This window comes from Bufo bufo, chromosome 1 (assembly GCF_905171765.1).
Source record: "Bufo bufo chromosome 1, aBufBuf1.1, whole genome shotgun sequence".
NCBI lineage: Eukaryota > Metazoa > Chordata > Amphibia > Anura > Bufonidae > Bufo > Bufo bufo.
Window position 1 is genome coordinate 663,442,186 of NC_053389.1, and position 27,906 is coordinate 663,470,091.

At 43.5% G+C, this 27,906-nt stretch overlaps 1 protein-coding gene and 1 long non-coding RNA gene across 2 annotated transcripts in view; both read right to left on the reverse strand.

Moving 5' to 3' along the window:
• FAM227B (family with sequence similarity 227 member B) overlaps positions 1-27,906 on the reverse strand; it is a 695,955-nt gene that overhangs the window by 200,264 nt on the left and 467,785 nt on the right. The gene's annotated exons all lie outside the window — the stretch shown is intronic.
• Positions 824-27,502, reverse strand: LOC120985839. The gene is made up of 4 exons (XR_005775591.1): positions 27,490-27,502; positions 26,125-26,131; positions 21,632-21,635; positions 824-937 (listed from the first exon to the last, which is right to left on the reverse strand). It is a non-coding gene; the product is annotated as an uncharacterized LOC120985839 (long non-coding RNA).

Here is a 27,906-nt window from a genome sequence, read left to right on the forward strand (position 1 = left end):
GTGTACCACAGGAATTCAAGGAAAATAAATGGGAAATTTCAAAATTTCACTTTTTTTTTCTTTTAAGATTTTTTTTTTAAATCCATTTTTACCATAACACAGCAAGGGTTAACAGCAAAACAAAACACAATATTGATTCTGCAGTTTACAGAAGCACTCCATATGTGGTGGTAAACTGCTCTATGGACACACGACAGGGTGTTGCATTTGAAGACACTCTGTGGTTCCCCTACAGTGGAACCCCACAAAAGTGACCCCATTTTTGAAAATAGACCTCCAAGAAATATTCATGGGGTGTAGTGAGCACTTTGGCCCAACAGCATTTCATAGAATTTAGAAACAAAAATGACTTTAGGCATAAATTTTTGAATTTTTACAAGGGGTAACAGGAGAAAATCCACCACACAATGTGTTACCCATTTTATCCTGAATACAACAACACCCAGTATGTGCTTGTATACTGCTGCATGGGTGCACCGCACTGCAGTGATTTCCCGACCAGCACCATACAGCACTGTTTCTACATTGCTTTTTTTCTGAAAGCCATATTTAAAAAAAAAAATCTGGGTAAAGTCTTGTGTGAGGGCTTGTTTTATCCAGGATAAGATGATGGTTTGATTGGTACCAATTTTGGGTAGATATTACTTTTTGATCACCCAATATAACGCTTTTTGTGAGGCAAGGTAACCAAAATATGGCTGTTCTGATATTTTTATAGTCAGTCGTTACGGACACTGCGATACCGAACATGTCTATTTTTTTTTTTACTTATGTTTTTGTGTCACCATTTTTTCCCAATCGCCTTGTGTGGGGACTTTTTTTAGCGGGATGAGTTGATGTTTTCATTGGTACTATTTTGGGGTAGATATGACTTTTTGATCACTTGATATTATGCTTTATGTGAGGGGACGTGACCAAAAAATGTCTATTTTGGTACCTTTTTTTTATGGCGTTCACCTGACAGGGTAGATCATATTTTTATAGAGCCAGATATTACGCACGCGGCGATACCTAATATGCCTATTTTTTATTAATTTTTTTTATCGAAAGTGGTTTGCTGAACGGGCCTTTTTTTTTATTGAAACTTTTATTTTTTATTTATATAAAACATTTTTTTCCCTACATTTTCTACTTGTCACAGTATGTGACTTCAACTTTTGGGAGTCTGAACTCCTCTTCAAAGCTGTACAATACACCTTGCATCGTACAGCATTGAAGCCTGCCTGTACCACACAGGCACATCGCAATGAGATCCAGCAAGCAGCAGGGGAACCCAGAAGTACTAGAAATGCTTCCGGGGCTGAGGCCAGCATTTGCACGCTGTCACTGCTACGCAGGGAGACGATGCCTAATGGGACACATCCCGATCCCTGGCGGTCCTATTGACCTTGGCATCTGAAGAGTTAATCCGCCAGCATCAGAGGATAGAGTGATACCAGCGGATACAACAGATGCCCAGCCGTCAGGAACTGCTGGTCCCCTGCCGCTGATAGTGCGGGCGCAACTCTATGACGCTGGTCGGGAACTCAAGTCCTGCAGCACCGAACATGCATGGCACTGCTCGGGGAAGGTTTAAAAATGAGTGGATTTTATAAGCAGATTGTCATGTATGTAGAAAGATGTTATCATAAACTTGGCACTTTCCATAAACTTTCTTAACTTTAAATATACACAATAACTCAATGACCTCTATCGTGTGGATATCTCTTTTTGGTTTACTCTGATGCATGAGCGGATAATAAAATAGAGTCCATCTCACCATATTGGGTATGGGAAAGAGAGGCAGATTATGTATGGAAACATGGCAATCCTTGCCTTTTAATATTATAGATGGTAAAATCACATACATTATTTTAATAATTATGCTCTTTTAAATAGTTTTGATACCATTACTGTTGTTAGCGATGTGACGGATATGCTGTGCAGGTTCTGCAGTGGAACTGCATGCAGAAAACCCAGAGTGTAATATAGTAGCAGCAAAATGGATGAAATTTAAACAAATCTTATACACACACTGCAGGAAATTTCTCCAGCAGAATGCACAAATAACATGACTGGTGGTGCGGAATCTAAACACGTCAATTAATGCTGCAGATTTTCACTCTTTAATACAACAAACCCATAACATTTATGAAGTTAAGCGTAGGTTCACACAGAGGAGGTTTTGGGATTTTTCTGTAGGTTTTTCAGCCAAAGTGTATTTGAAAGGAATCAGAAATATAAAAGAAAGACTTGCATCTCCCCTCTTGCTGGACTATATTCTTAGAAGAAAATGATAACAAAAAACTTGAATTGAAAGTTGAAATACTTTTAAAGAGACATTGAAGTAAACAACTAAACCACCCTAGTCATTGTCTACACCAGGGACACTTAACTGGTAGACACTAGTTGTCTAGACCATGCAGACCCGCCATACTTTTCATTATTCAGCTGCTGCATGCAGTTTGATGCATCCTCCCCCTCTCTCAGTGAGTGTGCACTGGGAACAGTGCTACAAGCAGCAACCCCTCAAGTTGTCACCACCACATGAACCCAAAGCACCCCCTGCTTCACACTCCCAAACACTCCTATACTAAATCGAGTGTGCGGATTACAAGTCAGAATTGTCGCAGACGAGCGTGTTCGGATTAGGTCCACATGCAAGAGCGTACGCAATTTCAGTCAGTTTTGACTGCGATTGTGTTGTGCTGCTTAGTTTTTTCCGTGCGAGTGCAATGCGTTTTGCACACGCGTGAGAAAAAACTGATTGTCGTACCCAGACCTGAACCCGGACTTCTTCACTGAAGTTTGGGTTTGGGTTAGGTGTTCTGTAGATTTTATTATTTTCCCTTATAACATGGTTATAAGGGAAAATAATAGCATTCTTAATACAGAATTCTTACAAAAATGTGGCATGAGGGGTTAAAAAATAAAATAAAATTAACTCACCTCATCCACTTGTTCGCGCAGCCGGCATCTTCTTCTTTCAGGACCTGCCAAAGGACCTTTGATGACGTAAGATAGAATCTTCCATCTTCATTCAGCAGGACCTGCACTGATGTCACCGCGCTCACTACGTCATCAAAGGTCCTTTGGCATTCTGTAATAATAATGCTATTATTTTCCCTTATAACCATGTTATAAGGGAAAATAATACAGTAAATTGACTTTAATGGGGGTTGCTCATCCCTATCATCTCCTAGCAACCATGCGTGAAAATGAGACCGCATCCGCACTTGCTTGCGGATGCTTGCAATTTTCATTTGCATATTCATTTCTATGGGGCCTGCGTTGCGTGAAAAACGCATAATATAGAACATGTTGCGATCTTCACATAACGCACAAGTGATGCGTGAAAATCAACGCTCATCTGAACAGCCCTATTGAAGTGAATGGGTCCGAATTCAGTGCGGGTGCAATGCGTTCCCCTTAAGCATTGCACCCACATGGAATTCTCGCCCGTGTGAAAGGAGCCTAAATGAATTAAGCACTTGGAAAGCATTGAATAATTTTGAACAGAACAAGTTTTACTCCAACAATTACCTGATCTACATCAAAGTTTGCGTAGTAAACAGTGTATGAAAATGTAATGGAATAACAAAATTGTGAACGGTCATATTTTCCCATTGCAAAAACCAGCAGTAGTCCACCATCATGTTGGGATTCCAGCGGCCTTGATACATGTTCTCCATTGTAGAAATATCTTTATAGAACCGCTCTCCATGTTCATCACTTACATGTCCCAAATTGGGTGGGAAAAAGTCAAGATGGGAATGTAAGAAATGCACTTTTAATGTTTTAATGACATTCGGTAGCCAAGTTGTTCATATGCTGTAAGCATGTTGTCTACTAATTCAGCATAGTTTGCAGCTCGTCTACTCCCAAGGAAGTTCTGCACTACTAGCACAAATGCATCCCAAGCTGCATCCCAAGCTTTGTCAGATTCTTGCGCTGATCACAACTAGTGTATTTGCCACATATGTAGCAGAAATTGTCTGGATCGTTAACACATTTGCTTTTATCCATCTTAAGTTTCAAAACTGATAGCACTATAACAGATCACTTTATCAAAATCTGTCCAGCTTGCCTTATATACTTACTGCTGACATCAGCCTGAGTGCGTCCAGACACGTCTGGACATGTCCATTGGAATATTTCCAATATAATGCATTATTTTATTACTGAATAGACTTTGAATGTATAACTTAACCCCTTTAATCATTAACCCTTAAGGACCTACATGTATGGCGGAAGTCCCCAAACAATAGAGAGACCCGCGGCACATGTATGCGATCAGCCAAAAGGCTGATCGCATACATTTTCCCTTTCAGATGCAGTCACGCACTTCCGCTCTGGTAACAGCGTTCCCTGGCTGAGATCGGGGAACCTGTTACATTGATCTAATAGGCTTAAGCCTCAAGCAGGTCTCAATGCCTATTAGATGACTATACCAATACAGGCCACTAGGTGGCAGCGTTGTATTGGTATAGTGCAAATAAAGTGTTCAATGGTGTCTATATAGACATCAATGAACACAATAGGCAACCTAATGATTGCCAGTTATTGTCACCCAAGGTGACTTAAAAAGTAAAATAAAAGTAGAAAAAAAGTTTTTGCAAATATAAAAAAAAAAAGTTCAAATTACCCCCTTTCCTTAAAATAAAAATACTTAAACAATTAACAAAAATAAACATCATGGGCATCGCCGCGTGCGAAAATGCCCATGCTTTTAACATATAACAATATTAATGGCATACGGCAAATGGCGTAACGGGAAAAAGAATAAAAACTGCCAATTTGTCATTTTTTGTCACTTCAACTAGCCAATAATTTTTTTATAAACAGTGATATAAAAGTCACACACACTTCAAATTGGTATCACTGAAAAGAACAGATCGTCCCTCAAAAAATGAGCCCTCCCACAGCCCTGTACACATAACTACAAAAAAGTTATAGGGGTCAGAATATGGTTATAATTTTTTTTTTATTCCTCAAAGGTTTAAAAAAAATATTCAGTATTAAAACGCAAGAAAAATTATACAAGTGTGCTATAGTTGTAACCGTACTGACCTGGAGGATGAAGATAACAGGTCAATTCCGCATAGTGTACAGTGTAAAAAAAAAAGAATTGCGTTTTTTCCCAATTCTACCCCATTTGGAATTTTATTCACGCTTCCTACTACATGGTATGCAACCATAAATGGTGCCATTAGAAAGTAAAACTGTGAATGGAAAAATAAAAAAGTTAGGTCTATGGGAAGGCGGGGAATGAAAAACGAAAACGCAAAAACGGAAAATCCCAGGGTCCTTAAGGGGTTAAAATCTAGACGTGTCAGGCAAATTCCGAGTTCATATTTTGAATCAGCGCGCTCATTTTAGTATAAATCACATGTTTTTCTCTCAGTAGCAAAATCATTGTCAATCCGCATATGGACCATTGGTAGGCTTATTCTGCAGGTGAATTCAAGTGGGTACAAAAATAAAAATTTACAGATTCTGATTTAGCATTGTTTCTCTTATCCAGCAATACAGTAAGTATGGGGGCATTCTATGGTGACAGATCTTTTCAAATAAAATAAAAAAACCTTCTGCATACTTTTTACAAACTCTATTTGTTTAGGACTTGGCAAGAAATACATTTTTACAAGGAAATATCTTAAAGAAAAATTTGAATACATTGTTTCCCAGATAGAAATGCAGTTCTAGGTCACCAGTACTGTGATCATTATATCTAAAGAGTATAAAAAAAAATCTCTCTAGGCGTGTCGCTTTCCCGGAACTCTTCACATCTATGCAGCAGCTGCTCTGTGATGAAAAGTTATTATTTTTAAGGATTCCCTCATCCTTACATCTCTTGCCAGTATCTCACATGCCCTTCTAGTTATTACTAGTTAACTTCGCCATATATTAAACAGAGAGAGAGACTATCCAGGATGGAAACATGGCCTATTTAGGAACCAGATCCATGAACTAAACAATTCCAGCATAATATTACGCTGTAGAAAAGTGGAATGTAGTGGCTGATTAAGGCCTCTTTCACACTTGCGTTGTTGGGATCCGGCATGCACTTCCGTTACCGGAGGTGCCTGCCGGATCCGGAAAAACGCAAGTGTACTGAAAGCATTTGAAGACGGAACCGTCTTCCAAATGCTTTCAGTGTTACTATGGCACCCAGGACGCTATTAAAGTCCTGGCTGCCATAGTAGGAGCGGGGAGCGGGGGAGCGGTATACTTACAGTCCGTGCGGCTCCCCGGGCGCTCCAGAATGACGTCAGAGCGCCCCATGCGCATGGATGACGTGATCACATGGATCACGTGATCCATGCGCTTGGGGCGCCCTGACGTCACTCTGGAGCGCCCGGGGAGCCGCACGGACGGTAAGTACACTGCTCCCCCGCTCCCCACTACACTTACCATGGCTGTCAGGACTTTAGCGTCCCGGCAGCCATGGTAACCACTCTGAAAAAGCTAAATGTCGGCTCCGGCAATGCGCCGAAACGACGTTTAGCTTAAGGCCGGATCCGGATCAATGCCTTCCAATGGGCATTAATTCCGGATCCGGCCTTGCGGCAAGTGTTCCGGATTTTTGGCCGGAGCAAAAAGCGCAGCATGCTGCGGTATTTTCTCCGGCCAACAAACGTTCCGTACCGGAACTGAAGACATCCTGATGCATCCTGAACGGATTACTCTCCATTCAGAATGCATTAGGATAATCCTGATCAGGATTCTTCCGGCATAGAGCCCCGACGACGGAACTCTATGCCGGAAGACAAGAACGCAGGTGTGAAAGAGCCCTAAAATATAATTAATACATTTACATTCTACAATTATTTATTACATAGACAAAAGTAATTAGATTTATTGTCTCACTCAAGAAAGTGGCACAATCTGTTATATGCTGAATTAAACAAACAAAACTGCAATACAGATTACTTACTTTGAGGAAAGCATTGTAATACAGCAGGTAATCTGGGGTGTTCCTGATATGCAGTGGTGAACCTACCAAAATTCATCCAGGGAAGGACAACCAGTGAAGTGTTTCAATCCCAAAGAAATGCTGCTGTAGCACAAATTTCTGAAAAAGTTAAAGAGGACCTTTCACCACTCCTGACATGCCTGTTTTGATAGCTTCATGCATTCCCTTTATAATCACAATTCTGGAGCATCTATTCTTATGGCTCTAGGTTGTGCCATTCCTTTACTATTTCTAGTTATGAAAGAATTGCTAGCAGTCTGCAGAAAGGGTACAGAGGGGTGGGAACAAATTGGGGGGGGGGGGGGGTGTACCTGCACAGTCTGAAAATGGCAGCATTGATTGGATACAGTGAGTCTGTGCAACCAACCCCCCTCAACTGGTTATAACCCCTCTGTACCCTTACTGCAAACTGCTAGCAATTCATTCATAGTTTCTAGTAGTAATAATACAGGAACGGCACAACATAGAGCCATAAGAATAGATTCTCCAGAATTGTTATTACATGGGAAATGTATGAAGCTATTAAAACAGGCATGTCAGGAGTGGTGAAAGGTACTCTTTAATGCTGCCCTTAAAGGGGTTGCAAGGATATGCCCCTATTGTATGATAGGTGCTGGTCCCACCCTCCATTCATTTCTATGAGGCTGACGAGAATAGCTGAGCAGAAGAAGGTTAAATAAATGATGATGTCAACAAGGCCAAACAGGGACACTAGTGTCCGAGTCACAGAGTGGTGAGGGTGGCAACCGCATGAGGAGTCAACATAGTGGCCCGGTCACAGAGTGGGGAGGTGGGGGACAACAGCAGTGGCAGTAGCAGCACAAGATGGTGGGTGGCAGTAGGAGAAGATGGCAGCAGAGGCAGCAGGTGTGTGGCATAAGGCAGGTGGCCAGAAGAAATGGGTCTTTTTTCACAAAGTTGTGGTGTGGCACCCAGAATGATCTAGTCTGATGCATCAGGCATTGGTAAAACAATTAGACCAGGCACTCAAATATATGGTCAAAAAATGAGAAAAATTTAATCAAGCTCCCTAAAATAGCGTTAATTCATAAATGTAGCAGTATGAAGATCGCATATAACATAAATCATAAATATAGCAGCATAAAAATCACATAAATACAAATCACATGAGTAGCAGCGATGGGTGCTCATCAAAGTGCAAAAGTGTGAATAATAGCAGCAATGGTAATCAGAATCCAAGATGTGGACAACCGCAATCCATATATTTAATCTTTAAGAGTAATAGTCCTCTTGTGTATCCGGGTAACACTCTTAAATAAACTGATTCTCAAATAATCGTGATTCAGTGTGATGTTGTTACTCACTTACAGCAGCAGCGCGAAGGTAAATGTCGCAAGTCCTTAAAGGAGACAGAAGACTAAGGGGCACAGTGCAGTAGCGTACCGAGGTGGCATCCCACCTAATATTGCAACTGTGTTTAGTGTTACCTCAGTCTGGTCGATGTCCACTTATCTTTGTGCGGGCTTGGAGGTTCGTAATGAACCGGATATCAGCTGACTCTGCGCTTGTTGGAGCTCTGTATCATCAGCTGCCTGTGCGCTTGTTGGAGCTTCATATCGTCAAAGCTTTCTCCAATATTTGCCGGTCTTTAACGCAGCCGTCTTTACTTTAAAATTCAGGAAAACTTCTTTCCCAGCATGCCGGTGCGTTAAAGATACCATTACGTAACCAATAACGTAACGATACCATTACGTAACCAATAACCAAAATCTGTAATTTTGAAGAACTCCTCCAGCCCCCTGTTCTCCCACAGAGGGGTGAAAACAAACGGACCGAAAACTTTTAAAATCTCCTTCAGTCTGTTCCACACCCTCTGTAGCGAGCAAGGGATCAACAAGGACCTCCTCATTCCCATAAACCCAGTCTCCAAACATGCAAAAATATTCTCTATTGGTTTATCAAAAACTTTAGTCAAATATCGTGAAAGTAAGCTCTCTTTCGAATAACAACAACGCTGAATCTGTGCGCATAAATAATAACCCTGAAAAAAAGGTAATGACAGCCCACCATCTGCCTCCGACAACCATAGATATCTCTGCTTTATACGCACCCTCTTCCTTCCCCAAATTAGATCGTTGATCAAAGTCTCCAGTCTATGAAAGAAGATATCATCGATCCAGATGGGGGAGGCGCACAACGGAAACAAGACTATGGGTAAAATAATCATCTTAATGAGTGCTATTCGATCCGTCTGTGCCAGTATCAATTTCCGCCAAGCGCTGACTTTGGCCCTGACTTTATTCAAAACCGGGGCCAGATTAAGCTCATAAAACCTATTTATAGGAACCCCAATCTTAACCCCCAAATAGTCCAAGGTATCATTCGGGACCAAAACACAAACTCGCTTCCCTTCATCTACAGCTTTCCGGTTCGGCGGGAGGAGCGATGACTTTGTCCAGTTGATCCTATAGCCTGATAGTTTACCATAGTCTTCTATTACCTCTATCACATAGGGGAGGATTTTCCATCCCTGATCCAGGAACAGAATCACGTCATCAGCATATAAGCTTATTTTATCGCCACCCCGAAGCCATCTATACAGCTATCTGAGCGAATCCGACAAGCCAACGGTTCAATAAAAAGAGCGAAGAGGAGAGGAGACAGGGGACAACCCTGTCTCATCCCTCTCCGCATCATAACAGGGGAAGAACTAATACCGTTGATATTGATACATGCAACTGGATGTTCATATAGCATTTGGGTCATTTCCAGAAACTGATTCCCAAGGCCAAAATGGGACATGGTAGCCCACAAAAAAGGCCACTCCATCCTGTCAAACGCCTTCGCGGCGTCTAAAGACAGGATGGAGTGGTCCATACTGCCCCCAACAGATAGATTCAAATAGACCCTGTATAGACTCATCTGTATTTGACGCCCCGGGATAAAGCCCGTCTGATTGGGGTGTACCAGACACGCTATAACCCTCTTCAGACGATTAGCCAAAGTTTTTGCGGAAATCTTATAGTCCATATTTAGGAGTGATATGGGTCTATATGACCCCATATCACACGGATCCTTCTCCTTTTTTAAGACCAAGATAATCACTGCCTCTCTAAATGATGGAGGTAAAGAGCCGCATGCGCGGGATTCATTCAGGACTAGAAGCAGGATCGGCAAGAGTGATTTGGCGTGGTACCTATATAATTCAAACGGCAATCCGTCTGGGCTGGGGGCTGATTTATATTTTAGGGAGGAAAGAGTCGCCTGGAGTTCCTCTAAAAGAATGGGGGAGTCCAAGCACTCTCTATCTTGAAAACATAACTGGGGGAGCTCTAATTTTTGAAGATATTGATCCATGTCAGTGCGACTGAACATAGACTCAGATTTATAAAGGATAGAATAATATCTCACAAATTCCTCCCTTATCTCCTCTGCAGATCTCACCCCAGCACCCTGTGAGTTCCTGATTTCTCTTATACTGGTAGTCTCTCTCTGGTTGGCCACCAAACGAGCCAAAAACCTGCCCGTTTTACCAGATTCGCAAAAACGATTCTGGCCTTGAAATAGGAGCTTATGTTGTGCTTTTTTTTATAAAGGAGCGTCTTAAGCTGTAAGTTAGCCTCCTTTAACTGATTAATGGATTGCTCCGCGTTGGAGTCAATTAATGAGGCGCGTAGACTCCTTATTGAGTCTGTCAGTTGTTGTTCCCTGCGCCGTACTTCCATTCTAAACCTATTAATTTTACTGAATATCCTGGTCTATTCGGGATTGCTCCCCTATCACATCAAACCAGTGCGGGTTCAATTTAAAGATTCTACCTGTATTTGGAGCCTCCGCAAATACAACAAGAACTGGGGAGTGATCCGAGATTCCATGGGGTTCATACCTCATTCTCAGGACGCGACCGCACAAATCCCGACTTGCGAAGGCCAGATCTATACGGGACATTGACCCGAATGACTGGCTAAAACATGAAAATTTTTTTTTATTGCCATAGAGGTGGCGCCAGATATCGACCAGCGCCAGCTCCCGGCACACAGCAGTCAAAGGGGATCCAGTGCGGCCGCGCCCAGAGAACGACGAGAACCGTTCCAACTCAGAATCAGGTACTGCATTAAAGTCACCTGCCACTAATAGCGCACATTGATTTTTTGTGGATATATATTGGACTAACTGTAAAAACACTGTTGCTTTAAATGGTGGGGGAATGTAAATAAAAGCCAATATGACCTCCTGCCCTTTCCAATACCCGTGGAGGAATACATATCCCCCTTCTTTATCAGTCAGACTATCTAGCGGTTGATACTCCATCCCACGATGAATATATACGCTAACACCTCTTGCATAAGAAGAGTAGCAAGCGTGGTACTCAAGAGAAGCCCATTTCCTTTTCAGTGTGTAAATCCTATCTAATGTAGCATGGGTCTCCAATAGTACCACAATCGCAGGCAGATGGCGGACCACGAGATCAAATACCACCGTCTTCTTCACTCTGTCTCCCAGCCCTCTCACATTCCAAAATAGAATGTTACACGGCATATCCTAGGAATAAAGGAATTTCCAAGACCCCCTTTCTTAACAGAGAGGCACGCATATCTACGCAGCAAACGACGGCAGCCAATCCCTCCCTTAAACCCACCCCCAAAAAAAAACCCTGCATGGTTGACAAGGCATTTCACAATACCCATCAACCTCTCTCCTTCCACCAAACCTCCCCCCCGCCACCTCCCCTCATTAACCTCCCTCCTCACCAACCTTCCGTACTTTTCATAGGCCCTTTAAATCCAACCATTGCACCGCCTCCGTCTGTGTGGAAAATAAACGCACAGAATCATTGTATACCACTCTCAGTTTAGCGGGATATAGCATTGAATAGTTAATCTTAGCTGCGATCAATCTTTTTTTCACATCAAAAAAAGATCTTCTTTTATTTTGGGTCTCTCGCGAGAAATCGGGAAAAATTGATATCAGATTACCATTAAATTGTATGTCTGCTACTTCTCTTTTACGTCTAAGAACCCAGTCCCGATCCTTTGAGCAAACAAATTTTGCCAGGATTGCCCTGGGAGGGGCCCCTGGAGGAGGTTTTTTGAAGGGGATTCTATGGGCTCTTTCCACACAGAAGGTAGATACATCATAGTCTGGGCCCAGACTTTCTACCAACCACTTCTGAATGAAATTCGACGGGTTATCCTGTTCTACCCCTTCTGGGAACCCTACTAACCGCAGGTTATATCTACGAGACCTATCCTCCAGCTCTACCACTTTCCTTCTTAACCAAGAGCGGTCTTCATCTACCTCTTCTAGTCTGTTCTTTAATACACCATTCTCTACTGTGACAGAGTTGACTGCAGATTCCAATTCCTTCACCTTTAGTCTCAACTTCGACATTTCATCTCTTATTATGGTGACGTCGCCTTGTACTACTGCAAGGGAAGAAGCCAACTCTGCCACCGAAGTGCTAGTAGCATTTACTACTCCCAATATATCCTGGAGTTTTTTATTAATACTGTCAAAACCTTCACTATGGGAGGAACTGGACTTTGATAAACCCCGCTCTAACTGATCCGTATTATCTAATCCTGGCTCAATCTGAGGAGCAGATCTATGTACACCTCCTCTAGTTTTAGGTGGTGGTGACTTCAAAAATTTGTCTAATCGGGCCTGTGGGCTCCCCCCTGATCCTCCTTTTGGGGAGGTCAGTCCTCCTGATTTACGAAATTTTGGCGGCATTTTTATCTAATTAGCTAAGTTGCAGCTATGAACACAGTTCAACGCCCCAACTATGAACACAACTCAGCACCCCAAAGAGCCGGTCAGCAATAATATCAAGTACTCATAGGAAAGAAAAGATAAATTACAGGTAGATATACCTCTAGGAGAGAGTAAATACTGGGTAGATGCACAGCAAAACACACAAAATAGTTGCAGACTAAATAGTTACATCAACCAAATAAGAGGCTAAATACGGTTGCAAGTAATTATATAACAATCATATAGGGCAGAGAACGGTGCAGAGCCACTAACAGGCAAAATAGAGTTGCCAACCATTCTATGACAATCATATACACGAAAGTGGGGCAGGACCACTAAGTAACTAAATAACTTATTAAAATTAGAGTTAGTGTGTGAGTCCAGTATACTGAGTGCGGCAGCAGGATACCCAGTAGTGACGCCGTTCTTGCTTTCTGGTTAAGGCCCCAAAAATATAGCTTTTCAGCCACCCCGCTACAATGACAAAAGCGCCCAGCTAAGTTCCCCACTGACGACTGCAATTTTCAGACGGACAATCCATCCAGACAATCCATCCAAGGGGGATAGAGAAAGGAAGTCCCAACATCCATCAATGGAAAAAGATCCTTATGGGCCTTATCGCTTCATCTGTACTTTCAATGAAAAAAAGGGGGGGACCGTTCCACTGAGTTCCCAGCATCCAGCTCCAGTGTCCACAGAGAATCATACAGCTGACAGCTCCACGGGGATCCAACAGGGACCACAGATATACCGTGGAATAAGGTACACGCCGACCTCACAACGCCCCCCGCCGAGAACACCAGACCACTGCCGTCTCCCAACAGTATATTAGTATATTAGTAGTCAAGACAGATCACCAGATTCACCCGCAGGACACCGAACCCAGGATCTCTATTCCACCCACGGGAGCCGCAGCTCAGCAACTCAATAGGCTAACCAGCTCCAGCGCCCCAATACTTCGCAGGCAGCAAACAGCATGCGGCAAGTCACAGGCACGCCACCGATCAGAAGTAGCGAACAGCATGAGGCGGGTCACGGCCGGCGGCAAACAGGAGGCAGAGCAAACACCATACAGCGGGCAGCAGGCAGCGGATCAGGGCAGGTACCGTAAAGCAGGCAGCAGGCGGCAGGTCGAAACAGCAGGCGGCGGGTCACAGCGGGTAGCAGGCGACAGGTCACAGCGGGTAACAGGCGGCAGGTTGCATCAAAGCAGATCACGGTCCCATCTGGGCTCGACTAGCCAGGGCTGGTCTGAAATCGGCGTTCCTTCGGCGGTCTACATCCAGGAGCGGGGTAGGGAGAGAGAGGAGAGGGCAGCCAGAGGAGGAGCGCGGCACACCTACGTCATGCCGCTATTGCGAGAACCAGTCTGTCATCCTCGTTTTTGTTTTTTTTACTTGGCTAGGTGGTCTATATAGCACAGCTACACGAGTTACCTTATCATTATCAAGCTGCAAGGTAACCCAAACTGAATCTAAATTGTTCTCGCTAACTATCTTTCACATACAGGACCACCCCTCCCCCTTCTTGCCTTCTCTGTCTTTCCTGTATAGAGAGAACCCTGGTATTGTTATATCCCAGTCATTACTCCCATTGAACCACGTCTCAGTAACAGTCACTACATCTATATTCTCAGATGCCATTATAGCCTCAAGTTCATTGATCTTATTCCCTAAACTGCGAGCATTTGTAGACAAGAATCTGAGCTTGTCATTTTTTAACCTTTGTGCTACTGGCATCTTCTGGCATTGTTCCGGGGGGCAGTTGGACTGCTGGATTATCACTCTTTTGCCCCCCTTTCCTAGTTTAAATGCTCCTTAGCAAATACTTGGAACTGTTCACCGAGGACATTCCTTCCCTTGAGAGAAAAATGCAAACCATCTTTCTTGTACAGTTCTTTTCCATTCCAACGAGAGCTAACATGAGACACAAAGCCAAACCCTTGGTTCAGACACCATTCACCAAGCCATACATTGAATTCCTTAATGCGCATCTTCCTGTCATGCTGAAGGTTATGCACAGGCAAAACTGCAGAGAATGAAACAGTTGATGCAACCTCCCGTATATCCTTTCCAAGTGTGTGAAAAGCTTCTTTCACCTTTGAGACCTCATTGCAAGCCAGATAATTTGTCCCAAGATGGACAATAATATCCACCTCCCTTTCCTGCTTTGCTTGCCTAACAATATTAAGGATCCGTCATATATCCCTGCTAGCGGTAGCACCTGGGAGACATCTCACAACACCATTCTCCTCAAACTTCACACCTCTTATGATGGAATCGCCCACCAACAGCTGCTTACTATCAGTCCTCACCTTCTCCTTTTTGTCTTTGGCTGCAGTCTTGCATACTTTAAGCATGGGAGATGATTGTTCCTCACCCACTGTGCTTGAGCCCTCCTCCATGTTGCTCTTGCACTCTGAAAGTGCTGCAAATGAATTATGGAGAGCCACAGACTGTGGGACATGTCTTCTATCCACAACTCTCAGTCTACCAGAACCTGCAGAAACCCATCTTCTATTTCTAGGGGGCCTCTGTGGCAGTGGCATTTCAACGTTCTCAGCCTGAGTTTGTTTAACGGTTTATTTACAAATCTCATATTTCAAAAAGGCATTTTCCTGCTGCATTATGGAGAGCTGTCTACAGATCAGACAGTATCCAAACCTCCGAAGAGTGGAACCTGAAATAAAAGCACAACAATTCCTGCACAGAACCAGGTCTGCCATTGTAAAGAGGGAAAAGATTTTAAACAAACAAATCTTACTTGTTTAGATTGTATCCACCTTCAGATTACCTCCTGAGTATCTCCTGAATATCTCCAATGAACTTATAAAATCAGCACTTGGAAAATTCAGCAAGCTATAATTAGGCAAGCTAATACTATGTTGCTATATATGCACACACTCCCACAAAAGCTCCTCCTACAACAGCAATTTAACACCTTACTCGCCTATGCTCATTTGCAATCAGACAATAGTGATAACCTGTCTAACAAATTCCTTACCTGTTTTGAATCACAGTGTCTGAGTATCCACCAGAAACGCCACTGAAGTTCTGCTACAGTGGAAAAGCTCTGAGTTAGACTAAGTTAGTCTCCTGAATATCTCCAATGCACCTATAAAATCAGCACTTGGAAAATTCAGCAAGCTCAGGTGGCCATGAGATGTAGGCGCTACGTCTCCTGTCCCCTGGCCAGCCAGATTTATCAGCATCTGATCCAGGATATGAAGGAGTGGAATTATGTTGTTCATCCCATAGTCCTGGCAACTGACAAATAAAGTGGCCTCGTCAAAGGTCCTGAGCAAACAGCAGGTGTCACACATGATCTGCCACTGGCTAACGTCAAAGTTACACAGTGGAATTCTCCTGTCCGCCTGCATTATCAAGACATTGTTCATTGCCTTCCTCTGCTCATATAGTCAGTCCAACATGTGGAGGGTGGAGTTCCCACAGGTGGAAATGTCGATGGGAAAGCTATTCTGCCTTTGCGGCTCAAGGAGGGTGTGTTTTGCAGTGTAAGAGTGGCTGAAGTGCATGCACAGTTTCCTGACCATTTTCAGGATGTCTTGCAGTTGAGTGGAAGACTTCAGGAACCGCTTTACAACCAGATTAAAGACGTGCGCCTTGCAGATAGCATGGATAAGCCCTCCTTGACGCAGCACAAACACGATTTTCCTCTCGTTATTGGTGACCATGGTTCCGATCTTCAGTTGGTGAGGAGACAGCCAAGATTCGATTTACTCTTGAAGGATGCGGAGCAGTTCCTCCCTGGTGTGACTCCGTTCGCCCAGGCAAACCAGGTGCAAAACAGCATGATACCACCATGCTCTGCATTGTTGGTATGCTTGAGGAGCACTCCAAATTGTAACTGCAGTGGAGGCTGAAGACAAGGTGAAGGATGACGGGGCAGAGGAGGACATTGACTCATAGCTTGAGAATGCAGAGGCGGCAGTGCCATCACCTTCCCAAGTTGCTGGTGTGGCTGGGCCAGAACCACATTTACCCAGTGGGCCATCAATGATATACACTGTATTGTCCTTGACCGTAGTTACAACTCCACACGTCAGTGCTTCCGTGAACTTTACCAGACGACAGGCTCAAGGACTGGCCCAACTTCTGCTCAACATACAGTACAGACCAAAAGTTTGGACACACCTTCTCATTCAAAGAGTTTTCTTTATTTTCATGACTATGAAAATTGTAGATTCACACTGAAGGCATCAAAACTATGAATTAACACATGTGGAATTATATACATAACAAACAAGTGTGAAACAACTGAAAATATGTCATATTCTAGGTTCTTCAAAGTAGCCACATTTTGCTTTGATTACTGCTTTGCACACTCTTGGCATTCTCTTGATGAGCTTCAAGAGGTAGTCCCCTGAAATGGTTTTCACTTCACAGGTGTTCCCTGTCAGGTTTAATAAGTGGGATTTCTTGCCTTTTAAATGGGGTTGGGACCATCAGTGGCGTTGAGGAGAAGTAAGGTGGATACACAGCTGATAGTCCTACTGAATAGACTGTTAGAATTTGTATTATGGCAAGAAAAAAGCAGCTAAGTAAAGAAAAACGAGTGGCCATCATTACTTTAAGAAACGAAGGTCAGTCAGTCAGCCGAAAAATTGGGAAAACTTTGAAAGTAAGGGCTATTTGACCATGAAGGAGAGTGATGGGGTGCTGCGCCAGATGACCTGGCCTCCACAGTCACCGGACCTAAACCCAATCGAGATGGTTTGGGGTGAGCTGGACCGCAGAGTGAAGGCAAAAGGGCCAACAAGTGCCAAGCATCTCTGGGAACTCCTTCAAGACTGTTGGAAGACCATTTCAAGGGACTACCTCTTGAAGCTCATCAAGAGAATGCCAAGAGTGTGCAAAGCAGTAATCAATGCAAAAGGTGGCTACTTTGAAGAACCTAGAATATGACATATTTTCAGTTGTTTCACACTTGTTTGTTATGTATATAATTCCACATGTGTTAATTCATAGTTTTGATGCCTTCATAGTCATGAAAATAAAGAAAACTCTTTGAATGAGAAGGTGTGTCCAAACTTTTGGTCTGTACTGTATGTGTGCAGGGCTGCTACAGCCTTTTTAGTGAAGTAATGGCAGCTTAAGACTCTCTGCCTTGGCTCAGCACAAGCCATCAGTTCTCTGAAAGGTGCAGAGTCAACCAAATGGAAAGGGTGTGACTGTAGTACCAGCAATTTGACCAGGAGCATGTTCAGCTTCTCCACAGCTGGATGAGTGCACGTATACTGTTTTCTTTTTGCAATCGCATCGGTGATCGATTGCTGGCGAAATGAGTGACAAGGAGTAGGAGGAGGAGCATCAGGACCAGTAGATGATGGTAATGAAACACAGCTCCCTTCTGCTGAGGTGGAAGAGCCTTGACTGCTGGAGAAGGGGTGCGGGACACTGGAGATGAAGCAGTTGCCGTGGTGCCAACATTGGCACCCTGGCAACACTTTACCTTCTGCCCACAGATTCTACGGCCACGCTGAAGTCCTCTAGCAACTTGATGAAAAATTCCCACACAAGCGAGTACAGCATTTTCCCCCCACTACTGCATCCTTACTGCCTGCTGCCTCTATGAACCCGTGCACCGCTAGTTGTTTCCAGACAGGTAGGCTCCTGGATCTACCATGGGCACATTTGGCTCCAGACCTCACACTGCTGCCACCCTACTGACTCACGGCCACGCTAGTACTCTACTGGCTCAGCCGCTGCCTCATGCACAAGCTGCCACCCTCATCCTCTGATGATGACGAAGCCCCCTCTTCACCTGGCTCCCACTTGCGATTGGTTACATCATCATCCACCACTCTGTGCACATCGCTGATGTCATTCTCACCAGTCTCAGGGCCGCGTGTCTGACCGCTCACAACACCTGCTCCCACTCGACTCTCATTGTCACTATTTGCCTGTCTACCGGAAGAAGCAGCGGATCTCTCCTCCAAATCTTGGCTGGGCAGTAGCTGCTGACTGTCCTCAATGAGCCTGTCCTCGCTGAAAAGTGGAGCAGAGCCGACAAAATACAATACTTTCCAAGCAGAAGGAACAGAAAATGAAAGAAGCAGATTCAGGACAGATAAGACACAAAGCTTGTTCCTGAACCATGCCAACTAAGATTGGTGTCAGAGGAAGCAGAGGCCGCAATTTTACCCTAGAATCAAGGATGAATCAATGTACTTACTGTATGTATAAAAGAACATGAACACCAAAATTTGTAGTATCAGGCAGCAATTTCACCCTAATTACACAATTAAAGGGGTTGTCCGGGTTCAGAGCTGAATCTGGACATATCCCCATTTTCACCCAGGTAGCCCTCTTGATATGAACATTGGAGCATGATTATAACACCCCAAAATCAGTAGTATCAGACCACAATTTCACCCCAATAACAGAATCAAGGATTAATGGAATTAGTTATGTATAAAAGAATGTGAACTAACTAAAATCTGTAGTATTAGAAAACTGTTTAACCCTAATTAGTGCAGCAACGTGTAATAGAATAGCCCCTTATTAGCCAGGCTTTACACTGTTCAATTGGCTCCTGATTTCTCCCTAAAGTGTGCATAAAGCCTCCCTATTACCGTATTTTTTGCCCCATAAGAGGCACTTTGTTTCCCCCAAAGTGGGGGAAAAATTTCCCTGCATCCTATGGGGTGAATACTAATGAGCGCTTCCATTATAGAAGCGCTCATTAGTACCGGAGGACCGGGAAGCGGTGAAGGCTCTGTACTCACCGCTTCCTGGTCCTCGGCTGTTGGCTGTGCTGTGGCTGCACACAGCGTTAGGGCGCTCTGTGACATCATGCTGTGCGCGCCGGTTCACAGCACAGCCGAATGAGGAGAAGGATGAAGAGAGCGGGCGGTGTGGAGCGGCAGCGCCCGGAGCAGGTGAGGTAAGTGATTTTTTTATTTTGTCATCCGAGGCACTGGGGGCTGATATAAAGGCACTGGGGGCTGATAAAGAGGCACTGGGGGCTGATAAAGAGGCAATGGGGGCTGATAAAAAGGCAATGGGGGCTGTTGAAGAGGCAATGGGGGCTGATGAAGAGGGAATGGGGACTGATGAAGAGGTACTGGGGGCTGATAAAGAGGCAATTGGGGCTGATAAAGTGGCAATGGGGGCTGATACAGAGGCAATGTGGGCTGATAAAAAAAAGCACTGGGGGCTGATAAAAAGAAGCAGTGGCGGCTGATATGAGACTGGGGCTAGCCAAAAGAGGCATGTGGGCTAATATGAGACTAGGGACTGATCAAATGAGGCATGGGGGGCTGATTTGAGACTGGGGGGCTGATCTGAGGTCTGAATGGGGTCTTATTTATATTGGGGCTCATATCTGAAGTCTGATTGGGGGGTCATTCACTTTTGGGTGTGAGCTGAGGTCTGATTGTGGGTCTGATCGGTGGTCTTAATGTGGTCTTATTAACATTGGGGATCTGATTGGAGCTGTGATCTGAGGTCTGATTAACATTGCGGGTCTGATTGGAGCTGTGATTATGGTCTGACCTGAGGTCTAATGAAAAATATTTTTTCTTATTTTCCTCATCTAAAAACTAGGGGCGTCTTATAGAGTGAAAAATACAGTATATCCCTACACTAAGATGTCCCTGAACTGGTCAAAAGTAATATTTAGTGAATAAAGTCTTTCCTTATCTCTGTCCCTAGCGCCTGTAATGTTTATTCCTGCACTAAGTTCACTGGAACAAGACAGGATGAGGCTTTTTATAGGGCTGTGACATCACAGGGGCTGGCTATCTGCCGATTGGCTGGCTGCACTGCATTATGGGTGATCCCTCATTCCTAGGCTTCTTACTTCTTCTTTGTAACATGTGCAGCAGCCATATTAGAAAAAATCTGATTCATTACCACAAAGAGCAAGGAAATTCGGCTTCGTAACAAATCAATTTTTTCCAAAAATTAGGATCAAATTCCACTTCCTCAACTTCTATTCGCTCAACACTAGTCAGTACAACTAGTCCTTGTTCCGGATTTGAACCTCAGTTCACCAGTTGAGTGCCCCTGGTGTAGACGATGGTAAGAGTGGCTTAGCCGTTTCCTCAACACCTCAATGTCGCTATAAAAGTATTTCAACTTTCCATTCAAGCTTTAGTTTCAGGGTTCATTCACATATCTGCAGCAGCAAATTGCACACCAATGCTGGCTTTGAAAAAAAAAAAGCCTTTGGAATCCAATCACATTTGTGGCATACAATATGCAGACCCAATGGGTTTAAAAAAATGTTTTTTGAATGCACAGGGGAAGAACTGTATTTTCCTTGTCCTGAGTACAGAGCAGGAGAGGTCATACCAACAGTTAGTACCCACCTATCTTGTAGCTCTTACTCTGTCCATATTAAGTGCACCATGGTACTTTCGGTAGCACCACTTAGCTGAAAAGAAGTTACCAGGGAAACTAACAAGTAGCATAAGGTGTGTCATTATTATAGCTTCTCCAGGTGTGTCATTGTTATAACTCCTCCAGGTGGACACGTCTGGCGCTCTGCTCACCTGCTCTGACTACTTTGTGTCCCGTTTCGAACCCACTGGCGATAACCTCCTTCTCCTACCTGAAGGACCCACCAGCGTATCGCTGTAAGCGTTCCTCTCCTCCACACAGGCTTGGCCTGTCCCTGCGGTGTCCATAGGGTCCACCGGATCGCAGAAACTGTCTGTTCTGACCTTGGCCTGTCCCTGACTATGGCTTTTCCTGATCCCTTGGTGCTCTGAACCAGTGTCTCTTAACACCCCTGGGTCAACAGTCACTTAAACAAAGCTGGGTCAGGGAGACCAGTTATGGCTGAGGGAAAGCTGAATGAGGCTAGTCCTCAAGGGACATTATTCTGGTGGTCCCCTGGTTTTAGATTTTAACCCCTATACAAGAATCTGGCTCAGGCTCAGTACAGTGAACAGGCACGAATCAGTTTAGGCAGTAGAGAGCAGACATCATGTACGAAGCTGCCCAGCGTAGAACTTGACGGGGCACAGCAAGTGGCACAGGATGGCAAGGATAGACTTCCACATAAGCTAAGACATCTGCTGTTTTTTCCAAAGTACAAGACAGACCACAATTGATCTGATATTGATGACCTACCCTAACGATAGGCCATCAATATCAAAGTCATGAAAAAAACATGGTGAAAGCAGTGTAACAAAACACATTAATTCAAGTTGATTCCATGAACATGGCAATTTATTTAGTGTTCTCCAGTGGTCTGCACAATAAACCGTAAAATGGCTTCTGGTACTGGATCAAAACATCCTGCAAACATTGGGCTTTTTTAAGAGCAAATTGTAGTCCTATGCAGGTAGATAGGTGAACCTTAGTGTGTATTAAGTAAAGGTCCTTTTACACTGATAATCAGGCCAATTATTGGGGATGACAATCACTGTTCATCAAAACCTTGTTCATCGGGTGATCCTGTCTTTTAATCGGCACCTAAAATCATAATTTCTGTGCAGCAAATCATGCTGTGTAAACAGCGATCTGCTGCCCAGAAACAATTATTTTCTATGGTGACAAGGTTCTGCTGTAGCGATCGCTTATCCCCATACTGCAGAGGTGATGGCTGCATGTAAAAGCAGCCCTCATCTCTGCTGACAGACAATTATATGGAACTTTTGGTTCATTCCTGATAATTGCCAGAAACATTGAAAACGTAAAAAAAGCGTGGCCTGATGAACGGATGCAGGAGACTCTGCTCCTCTGATAAATCCCAATCTATCAACATCAAGTGCCTAAAAAAAAAACTATATATATATATATATATATATATATATACTTAACAAAATGACGAGGCAGCACTTCCAGCTTTAAGGTGACAGGGTGAAGACCCCAATAGACTTTAATCCGGCAACGTTTCGGCCTGCTCAATGAGCTTGATAAAGGCCTCATTGAGCAGGCCGAAACGTTGCCGGATTAAAGTCTATTGGGGTCTTCACCCTGTCACCTTAAAGCTGGAGTAAAGCTCTGTGAGGAATTGCACCCAGTGCACAACGTCTGACTGTGCTGCTGCAATATTTGGGATTTTATATATATATATATACAGTGGGATGCGAAAGTTTGGGCAACCTTGTTAATCGTCATGATTTTCCTGTATAAATCGTTGGTTGTTACGATAAAAAATGTCAGTTAAATATATCATATAGGAGACACAGTGATATTTGAGAAGTGAAATGAAGTTTTTGGGATTTACAGAAAGTGTGCTATAATTGTTTAAACAAAATTAGGCAGGTGCATAAATTTGGGTACCACAAAAAAGAAATGAAATCAATATTTAGTATATCCTCCTTTTGCAGAAATTACAGCCTCTAAACGCTTCCTGTAGGTTGCAATGAGAGTCTGGATTCTGGTTGAAGGAATTTTGGACCATTCCTCTTTACAAAACATCTTTAGTTCATTCAGGTTTGATGGCTTCCGAGCATGGACAGCTCTCTTTAAGTCACACCACAGATTTTCAATTATATTCAGGTCTGGGGACTGAGATGGCCATTCCAGAACGTTGTACTTGTTCCTCTGCATAAATGCCTTAGTGGATTTTGAGCAGTGTTTAGGGTCGTTGTCTTGTTGAAAGATCCAGGCCCGGCGCAGCTTCAGCTTTGTCACTGATTCCTGGACATTGGTCTCCAGAATCTGCTGATACTGAGTGGAATCCATGCGTCCCTCAACTTTGACAAGATTCCCAGTCCCTGCACTGGCCACACAGCCCCACAGCATGATGGAACCACCACCATATTTTACTGTAGGTAGCAGGTGTTTTTCTTGGAATGCTGTGTTCTTTTTCCTCCATGCATAACGCCCCTTGTTATGGCCAAATAACTCAATTTTAGTCTCATCAGTCCACAGCACCTTATTCCAAAATGAAGCTGGCTTGTCCAAATGTGCTTTAGCCCACCTCAAGCAGCACTTTTTGTGCTGTGGGTGGAGAAAAGGCTTCCTCTGCATCACTCTCGCATACAGCATCTCCTTGTGTAAGTGTGCCGAATGGTTGAACGATGCACAGTGACTCCATCTGCAGCAAGATGATGTTGTAGGTCTTTGGTGCTGGTCTATGGGTTGACTCACCATTCGTCGCTTCTGTCTGAGATTTTTCTTGGTCTGCCATTTCGAGCCTTAACTTCAACTGAGCCTGTGGTCTTCCATTTCCTCAATATGTTCCTAACTGTGGAAACAGACAGCTGAAATCTCTGAGACAGCTTTCTGTATCCTTCCCCTAAACCATGATGGTGAACAATCTTTGTCTTCAAGTCATTTGAGAGTTGTTTTGAGACCCCCATGTTGGTACTCTTCAGAGAAAATTAAAAGAGGAGGGAAACTTACAATTGACCCCCTTAAATACTCTTTCTCATAATTGGATTTACCTGTGTATGTAGGTCAGGGGTCACTGAGCTTACCAAGCCAATTTGAGTTCCAATAATTAGTTCTAAAGGTTTTGGAATCAATAAAATGACAACAGTGCCCAAATTTATGCACCTGCCTAATTTTCTTTAAACAATTATAGCACACTTTCTGTAAATCCAATAAACTTCATTTCACTTCTCAAATATCACTGTGTGTGTCTCCTATATGATATATTTAACTGACATTTTTTATCGTAACAACCAACGATTTATACAGGAAAATCATGACGATTAACAAGGTTGCCCAAACTTTCGCATCCCACTGTAAATATATATACACACACACACACACACACTGAAAAAAGACTAGCTGGACCGCTCTTTAACACCTTTGGAGGAGTGCAGCCACATACCGGAGTTGCGGCCTACCAACAGGCCGAAGCCTTGACCTCAGGTACCGGCGGCAAACAGCATACCCGACGAGATCCGGACGCGCCCGCCACTAGAGAGCAGCCCCTCGGACCCAGACTCTTCTGGATTTGGAGGTTCTGTTGAGCAAAAGCAGGAGGAAGTGAGGAGAACAGCCAGGACGGCGGCGCAAGCTCCTACAGCTGCTGACACAGCAACAGGTCAGCTAGGACTAGAAAGGGGAACTCAGATACAAGGGGCACAGAAGTCTGCAGCCACCATATTTACCCCCAGCACTGTTAAACCACTCAGTGGATAGAGTGCTAGGGGACACATTACCTACCAGAAAGTAGCGCTGTGGCCCCTGAACACTAGGGGGATCCTCTGGAGCGACACCTCTGCAACTCCCACACACCAGGAGAAGAGGGAGAAACTATCAGCCAGACCTCAAGGCTTCAAACTACGCCACTCCTCAGGCCCAATAGCCAAACAGATTCTGGCTCCAATTCAACTGAAGACACCAACCACTATAGCAACACTAATAAAAACTTTTGAAACGAGTCCCCCATCTAGGAGCACTGCTCCAGTTTACCTATCTGGATCCCAATCAAGATCTACACGTCACCATAACCTCCTCGACTACTACCTACCCCATGCCTCTCATCTGACCCCTACTACATATAGAGAAGATACTGATCAAAAGCCCTTTCTTCTTGAACCCTAAGGTCACGCTCCTAATCTACAGGAGATAGATATGGTGAAAAAAGGCCGTAAAACACCTGGAATAGAACAAGGGATAACTACAGCACCTACCAACTCTGAAATGGATGAATTCCTGACTAAACAAAACAATATGGCGACACCCAAAACAAAATTGCCTAAAGACGCTCATGCATCACACTCAGAACAAGCAAGTGATGACGGCGGTGAATATTCTGAAAATGACAAACCAATTTCCAGAGCTTTTCTTTCCTGCCTTCTAACCTCATCCCTTGCTCCCATTGCTAAAGATATATCTGAGATCAAGCAAGACCTTCAACATCTAGGACATAGGATTGATACGCTTGAACAAACTCAGACATCTGTCATAAACCACTCAGCGGCAGTTGCCTCAAATCTCCAAATACAAGAGGTACACATCAACAAGTTATATGCTACTATGGAAGATTTAGAAAACCGTAACAGACACAATAACGCGAGAGTGAGAGGGGTACCAGAATCCATCGAAGTCACAGACATTACAACTACCTTAACAGACATATTCTTAGGGCTACTTGAAAACTCTGAAAAACAGTCACTAATCATTGAAAGAGCACACAGAGCTTTGAGCCCAAAACCCAAACCTGCTGAACCCCCCAGAGATATTGTCTGCAAACTACTAGACTTTCGCATAAAGGAAAAAATCCTTCAGAATGCAAGATCTTCAAACTCCCTTTTCTATAATAACAGTCAAATAACCATAGTCCAGGACCTAGCGCCATCAACACTGGCAAAATGAAGATTACTCAAGCCACTCACAGATGGACTACGCCAGAGACAACTTGTATATCGCTGGCTATTCCCGTTTGGCATCTCTATTTTGGCCAATGGAAAACGCTACACATCTCCCACATCAGAAGAAGTGATAGCAGTAGCAACAGAGCTAGACATCCCACTGGATCCATCACCAATACTTGAAACGGCAAATTTGACTACCGACATACCAACTCTACCTGTGCTGTTACCATGGGAAACAGTCGAAAGACCCAAGAATCAAAGAACCAAGAAGAAGTCCCAAAGAGCTTTGACTTCACAAAGATGTCTAGAACCCGCGTGAACTGCAAAGACACATCTCCTGAAAGACTGCTACTAATATGCTGAGTATTAAAATAATCCTTCTTTTACAGGTTCTTAGTAGTTAATTTTACTCAGTCCTAGGGTATGACTGACAGTACCCCCCTCTACTATGTTACAAACACTACAAGATGTATAATTCTATGTTTTTAGGCATAATATACATAAAACCACTACCAACTATTTCAAAAGTGGTGCATACCACACCTCCACATTTGACTTTCCAACCTTTACCTCTGCCATTACACGAATCTCCTCGCCCGAGACCATGCCCACAGCTCAAACCATTGATCACTACACCCACAGATGTAATCTGTAATAAAGTGAGGAACCGCACTCAATTCAAAAATGTCCCTGGTGCCAATCAAGGGCTGTTAGGCCGCCATCCAAGTAATAAAGTATTGAGGCACTCAGGTTAAAATTTTGCAATTAAAGTATAGCTTTATTTCATATTATCTGCATCATCCATTTGCCCAGTGGTACATATCCATAGCAGAATATTTCTGACCGGACATTTCGGTCACTATGGACCTTCATCAGCGGTCATATTATCTGTGAGGTGAGGAGAGGCATTCCTAGGGCGCTGATGAAGGTCCATCGTGACCAAAACGTCCGGTCAGAAATATACTGCTATTGATATGTACCACTGGGCAAATGGATGATGCAGATAATATGAAATAAAGCTATACTTTAATTGCAAAATTGCAAAATTTCAACCTGAGTGCCTTAATACTTTATTACTATCAAAATTAGGGTTATTCACGTTAGAAAAAAGTCGACTGAGGGGAGATCTAATTAATATGTATAGATATATCAGGGGTCAGTACAGAGATCTAGATCCCATCATCTATTTATCCCCAGGACTGTGACTGTGACGAGGGGACATCCTCTGCGTCTGGAGGAAAGAAGGTTTGTACACAAACATAGAAAAGGATTCTTTACGGTAAGAGCAGTGAGACTATGGAACTCTCTGCCTGAGAAGGTGGTGATGGTGAGTACAATAAAGGAATTCAAGAGGGTCCTGGATGAATTTCTGGAGCGTAATAATATTACAGGCTATAGCTACTAGAGAGGGTTCGTTGATCCAGGGAGTTAGTCTGATTGCCTGATTGGAGTCGGGAAGGAATTTTTTATTCCCCTAAAGTGGGGAAAATTGGCTTCTACCTCACAGTTTTTTTTTTTTGCCTTCCTCTGGGTCAACTTGCAGAATAACAGGCCGAACTGGATGGACAAATGTCTTTTTTCGGCCTTATGAACTATGTTACTATGTTACCCACAGATGGTCACTGACATACAAGACATAACTTTCGTCTCATATAATGTAAGAGGTTTTAACTTACCCGTCAAAAGATCTCAGATCTTTGCACATCTTAAAAAAACAAAAGCAGACATCTTACTATTACAAGAAACACACTTAATCCAATCCAAATCCCCCAATTTCCAAAAATCCTTCTATAGCCAGTGGCATCATTCATACTTATTATCTAGGAAATCTAGGGGAGTAGCCATAACTATTAATAAACATTTACCCTTCCAACACCAAGATACTCTCGCTGACGACCAGGGTCGCTATATTTTTATTAAAGGTAAAATAACACATTAGTAACTATAGGAAACCTATATGCTCCGAACAAGAATCAAGACCACT